Source organism: Triticum dicoccoides, chromosome 7A (assembly GCF_002162155.2).
Source record: "Triticum dicoccoides isolate Atlit2015 ecotype Zavitan chromosome 7A, WEW_v2.0, whole genome shotgun sequence".
NCBI classification, from domain to species: domain Eukaryota; kingdom Viridiplantae; phylum Streptophyta; class Magnoliopsida; order Poales; family Poaceae; genus Triticum; species Triticum dicoccoides.
In genome coordinates this window covers 591,830,947-591,838,001 of record NC_041392.1, presented here as the reverse complement: position 1 = coordinate 591,838,001, position 7,055 = coordinate 591,830,947, and positions in this window count along the sequence as shown.

The window sequence follows — 7,055 nt, the reverse complement described above, 5'->3', positions numbered from 1 at the left end:
TAAGGCCACCATGTTAAACTAGCCATTTTGCTACCCCATTTACATATAAAGTTTATTAGGTTTGGAGCTACGGTTATTAAGTTATGAATTAGAGCATTTTAACATGGCAATAGGCAAATTATATGCAAACATCATTTTAAACATTTTAAACATGGATGAAAAAGAAATATTATGAAACTAGATGAAAACTACGCATTTTACATATATAGATCTTTTTAATCTGATGCACAGTTTGTGAGTTATTAAATTCATGAAGCTTAGGGAGTTTTCTGCAAAACAGGAAAAACACTGGATTAATAGACAAACTCATAGGACTGGGAAAAACATTATGTCGGCCGCATCTGAACATGAGGCCCATTAGAGGATAGGCCAGGGGCTGCTCACCCTGGGCCTTGGGTGACATGGCGTTGATGGGCCTTGGTCAACCGCCGAAGGGGAGGCGGCCCAGGTGCGTGCAGTCGAAGCGGAGCGAGCGGCTTCGCTGCCAAATCAAGCACGGGGTCAATGCGGGGTTGTCCTGCTCGATGCAGGCGGCAACTGGATGAATCGGAGGACGCGAAGAATCCCGTGACGGAGAGGCCAGAGAGACCTAGGCTCGACGGATCTGGAGGCTGGCGACGTCGGCGCGGTCGATGGCGAGCTCCTGCGTCGGGACGTCCATGGCGGCATGGGACTTGGCGCGAGGCGAAGAAGAATGAGGACCCCAGTTCAGGTGAAACAGAGCCAGCGGCGGCGGCTTGGCGTAGCTGCAGACTTCACCGGGAACGGGGAAACGGGCGGAGGCGGCGCTCGACGGCAAGGCCGAAGGAGGGGAGGTGGACGAGCTCTAGGACAGGCATGCGGTGGCCGGGGAAGTCCATGGAGGTGCGGCAGGGATGACGGAGGCAGGCCGGACCTGGCCGTTCTGAGGTCAGGCGGCGGAGCTTGCCGGGGTGGTTGCCGGTCTCCTGTCTCCTGCATCGCGCGGGGAAGACGACGCAGTGGCGAGGCTCGAAGCAGAGGGGTCCCTCGCGGGGCTGGGGATGCAGCGACGAGCCGTGCAGCTGACGAAGAGGCACGGCGGCGCAGGCGGGGATGACGGCAATGAGCTCCTACTGGTCGCTGGCGGCAGCAGGATGAGGGGATGAGGCCGACCGCTCCTGCTCGGGGCCTCGAGCAGCTACACGGTCCATTCGGGATCGAGGGCAAGAAGCAGAGGAGGAGCGGGGGCAGCTGTGGTTGGGGGGCGGTGCAAAACGAGGGAGATGGTTGGATGGTGGATTGGATGATTGGTGGAGCGCATTGGTTGGTTCAATTCTCAGAACGAGGAGGTTGGTGGATCGTGGGGAGGAGGCTGCCGGTTGGTCCGGGAGGGATCCCGAGGAAGATGCGGCGGCGGCGGGGTGAGGGATAAAACTCCTAGATTTTAGGGTTATACTAGGTTAGGACTAGGGGTTTTTATATAGGGAAGGAGGGGTATTTGGATCATCCGATTAAAATCGTACGGTTGAGAATAAATAGCTAGGGTGTCCAAAGAAGAAAACGGTGATGTTTTGCAGATGTTTGGGGAGGATCCGGAGACAACGGTGATGACTGCCCGGGTCGGTTCCGGGGAAGTTTCGGACGCGCACGTGAGGGGTCGGTGCACTGTGCAAAGAGGGGTTTTCGGACCGTGTGATTGCATCGGACGGCTCCGGAAGCGAAGAGGGGTAGGTGGATCTACTAGGTGGGCTGTGGCGAGGCTGAGAGTAGAGAAGAGAGAGAGAGAGAGAGGGCCCGGCAGCAGTTTTCGGAGACCAAAAATGTCCGACGTTAGACCGGTAGCGGTGCCGCTATAGTTATTCGTTGGGGCGTCAAACGAACTCCGAATGCGATGAAACTTGGCAGGCAACCTACTAACAACACAACAACACTGCATGCTAACTTTCAACCCATTCCGAGAACATTTTCCGACCGCTTATAAAATAATAGTTCGGACATGCCGCGGGTGCGTGCAAGTGTGTCTGGGCTCAGAATGGACAACGAAAAGAACTGGGGGGAAAACCCGGACGGATGTAGGTTTTGAAAACATGATGATGCAATGCACATGATTACATGACAAGATGCAACACGCAAGCAAATGACATGGCAACGACGGCGAAAACTGGAAGACACCTGGCGCATCGGTCTCGGGGCATCACAACACTCCACCACTACGAGAGGATCTCGTCCCGAGATCTAGGATGGCACCGAAGGGAAAAGGAAGTGGAAGATAAGAGGTAAAACTAAGTTTCTTCTTTGACAAACGATTGAAACCAAAGAACCTTGAAATGTTAAACCATTTCGAGAAAAGAATACAACTGAGATGAGCGAAGTTGAAAACACTCCGTTAGGAAAGAGGAACAAGGAACATTACTAGAACCTTGTAGGTTGAAAGACATAAGAAAAGGGTTGCAATGGACAAGAAGTGCATCCAAGCACTCCGGTAGAAACGAGATGTACAAGGAACGATAAGGATCAATAACGATAACACTTCGGTTAAAACAAGATAGAGAAGGAAAAAAGACTGACACAATTTGGACAGCACTCCGACTATAAATGGAAGGAATTGAACATGATCTTTACAAGATGAGAGGATACTTGATGAGATCAACAACACACTGCCTCCGGAACTATTGAAAGAATGGCACAATGGGTAAGAAAGATTTCAGACAGCACTCCGGTTGAGAAGGGAGGCAAAAACTTGATAAGATTAGAGAACTTGGATGGGGAACACGACACTCTGGTTAAATGGATAGGCAAAGGAAACAGCATGATCTTGGCAAATCGAGATGATGGGACGAAGAGAGTAACATCACAATGCCTCTAGAACATATGAACGGAAAACTAGATGGTTGTAAAGAAGAAGAACGGAGAAGACGAATGACAACTGTCGCAAATAAAATTGAAAGAGCAAGCTTAGGAAGAAAAGGTTGAATGGAGTTGTTGGAAAACCAACAACGAAAAGAGTAAGCTTGTTGTGGGCTTATGGAAAAACATCTCAAAATCCTGAGGTGAAATTTTGCCACTAACGAAAAACAATAGATTGGATTGATATCAACAAGGAGACGAGAAAATTATTTCACCGGGAGGATAAATGAAGAACTTGGGTCATTTATGAGCACCATAATAGTAACAATCCTTAGGGAAGGCTTTAGGTGAAATATAACCCAAGATAACTCCAATGAAGAGATCGATGGGTTTAAAATACCTCATTCTTGATAACTTGTGAATCATGAAACATGAACTCAAAATATCAAGAATGACATAGCACCACCATAAATGGTACGGAAGAAAGAATTGCACTCCGGATTGCAAGATGAAGAATGCTTGAGTTGCTCTGAAAAGAATCTCGATGAAAAACTTCGAGAAGGAATTAAATCCTCGTTGAACCATCAAGTAGAGCCTCCATAAAGAACTCCAGTAATAAAAGAATGATCAAATGAAATGAAGGATGAAAAGAATAAGGTTGAAGCCTTGCAATGATTAGATGGATCTCCGTGGTGATATAACTGCGAGAGCTTGGAACTCCGAGGAAGACAAGATGAAACAATTGAAATCAAGAATTTTGATGAATCTCCGGAATAAGGAATTAATCACTTGGGTGAAACAAGAAGAAGAATTACATTATCTCTATCCTTCACCAATTTAAAATTGATGACAATCCATGGATTTGGCATACTACTTATTCTCATAGCAAGGATGAAGATAGATATAGCTCAACTTGAGAAGGTCTTCAACGATCCACCGGTAGAATTTGGAAAGCACGAATGAGTTGATATGATAACAATGGAATAGAATATAGAACGAATCACCGTAAGAATTAAAAACAATTGAAGAAAAGCTAAAGAAACACCGGGAATAATTAGCAAATAAACAAAAATGCTTGAGAGAATTTAGATCCCTGAGAACAAAGAGATTACGAGCTGACTAGAGAATCCTTGATTTAAGCTCCGGTATGATTTTGGAGAATGATAGCTGAAAGCTGAGAATGAATAAACCTGAATTGATGGCCTCTGGAGAATCAAACTAAAAAGAATCTTGAATTGCTCCGGATAGGTGAAAAGAATTCTCACAATCGAAAAACAATTATGAGAGTATGGCATTTAAGCTAGAACCACGGATCTCTGAGTGAGCGGATAAGATATGGAGGAAAAACTCATCTTCGGTCATCAAAATCCGAGAATGACAATGAGAAACACCACCATGAATTATTGAGGTACTCCGGAATGAAAAATAGAAAAGGTTGAGCCAATGATGAAAGAATTTGAAGATCTTGGAGAAAGGCATATGACTGATGGTAAATCATTCTTATATCAAACTTCGAAATGAATTTGAGAGTAACTCCGGAAAAATTAGAAGAGTCGGGTAAGATCCTGGGAAAAGGCTTGTGTGTTAGGGCCCACTCAAAAGAAACACCGTAGAACAATTACTTGAAAAGGAGATAGCACCGGTTGATTTAAATGGCTTGAATGAGATAACAACCTCGGAATAGGTTTGAACGGATCTTGAAGGACAAGATGAGCCTTACGAGATATCTTCAGCACTCTGGAATAATTGAATAGCGAGAAATGAATGAATGTGATGAGCACCGGCATGAGTAGGTATTTGAAACAAGGAAAAACGGGATAGGATCAACACCAAAAGCCTGAATTGGTTCCACCGGAGAAGAAAAGAATGGAGAACGATGAACGAGTAGATCCTCCTCAAGAGAACCACCGGGTAAAAATGTTGATTGAAAAGAATGGAAAGACTTCACATTCATGAAATGGATAACAAATTAAGAAAACTGAGTCCTTGAAGAAAAAGAAAAAAAAGGTGGGAGGGTGGGAAAACAAAGACAACTTGGGATGAATGAACGAACACCGTTGAGAAAGCTGAGATTGGATCTTGCAGATGTTGAAATGATCGGATCCACTTGAAGAGAAACACGCCGGTTGAAAAAGGATTGACACGACAATCTCTATTACCATGAAGGATTGGTATCCACATCGGAGTATGAGAACACGGTTTAGGAAAGGTAAGGAATCAACATTTGACTTCGAAGCAACTCGAATACCACAACTCAAAACAAAACAAAGGATTGGCTTGCAAAATAAGTCGGAACAAACATATGATAGAGATTTCGTCCGAAGTTTTCCTGGTGGGGCCTACACGGGCTTGATCGTACAGCACCATCATGTACAAGGAAGTGCACATGACATACGAAGCGTCCCCGAGTCGGCATAGCCAAGGACTCTTTAAGACACAACGAGACCACTGTAAAACCAACCGTGGGTAGTCGGACCACTAGACGTCGAACCCCAATTTCATATCATATATCCGTCGGAAAGATATCCTAAGAGCTACTTGAATTCCCACTTATAAACTCCCGAAATTTTCCAGTTATGCAATCAGGTGTTGGGGATATAGCGGAAGCATAATATCTCACCCAAAACTAGCAAATCCTACATCCAGCTGTATCCATCCTTCAACACATAACCAAGAAACCTTCGGAAATCGTCTACGTCAACCTTCGAAAAGCATCCGTTATACGAGTTATGGCAATACTCCCGAACTCCTGCCCCAGTACTGGGTGGCGTCGAGGTTATCTCACCAAAAACTGCATAAAATAGATTTCCGATGTCGGCGAAACTAAACTCAGGTATTCCAGAACTGCAACGATAAAATAGTGACAACAACACCTCGAAGCTCAACTCCCCGGGACACCTCCACAACCCCTAAATGTCAGGAGGCACCAAGAACAATGTTCTCGTCACAAATCGATCGGAACGATTCCAAGATACCCGTGTGATCCTAAATTTTTTTTAGTGAAATTTGAGAAGAGAAGAGTCAAAACTCTACGTCAGGATACCTCACCAGAGCGATGAAGGGGCTGGGGAGTAAAAAGAATTCCTAAACTCTCTGATATATATAATCCTAAATGACTCAAAACATTTTTCTAGACTCAACAACGACAACGATTCGATCAAGCAGGGGGCTCCTAAAGTCGGGGAAGGCTCTGATACTAACTTGTCACGCCCTCGATGCGACTATATCTCCCACGTGTCGAAACATGACTTAGAGGCATAACCGCATTGAAAGCAATGTCGCAAGTGAGGTAATCTTCGCACAACCCATGTAATACATAAGGGAAAGAGATACATAGTTGGCTTACAATCGCCACTTCACACAATACATGAATAAATCATTACATCATCCAGATACAATCAAGGTCCGACTACGGAACCAAAATGAAAGAAGACTACCCCAAATGCTACACAGATCCCCGATTGACCCCAACTGGGCTCCACTATTGATCAACTAGAACGAAACAACACAAAGGACAAGATCTTCATCGAGCTCCTCCTTGAGCTTGGTCGCATCATCTGCACGGTTCAACGGCACCTGCAAGCTGATTTTGGAAGTATCTATGAGTCACGGGGACTCGGCAATCTGACACCCTCGCGATCAAGACTATTTAAGCTTATAGGAAGGGTAAAAGGTATGAGGTGGAGCTGCAGCAAGCGGCTAGCATATATGGTGGCTAACATACGCAAATGAGAGCGAGAAGAGAAGGCAAACGCATGGTCGAACAACTATGATCAAGAAGTGATCCTAGAACAACATACGTCAAACATTACTCCAACACCGTGTGCACTTCCCGGACTCTGCCGGAAAGAGACCATCACGGTTACACACGCGGTTGATGTATTTTAATTAAGGTCAACTTCAGTTTTTCTACAACCGGACATTAACAAATTCACATCTGCCTATAACCGCGGGCACGGCTTTCGAAAGTTCAAAACACTGCAGGGGTGTCCCAACTTATTCCATCACAAGCTCTCATGGTCAACGAAGGATATTCCTTCTAGCGGGAAGACCCGATCAGGCTCGGAAACCCGGTTACAAGACATCCTCGACAATGGTAAAACAAGTCCAGCAACACCGCCCGAATGTGCCAACAAATCCCGATAGGAGCTGCACATATCTCGTTCTCAGGGCACACTCAGATAGGTCAAGCTACGAGTAAAACCAACCCTCGAGTTGCCCCGAGGTGGCCCCGCAGGCTGCCCATT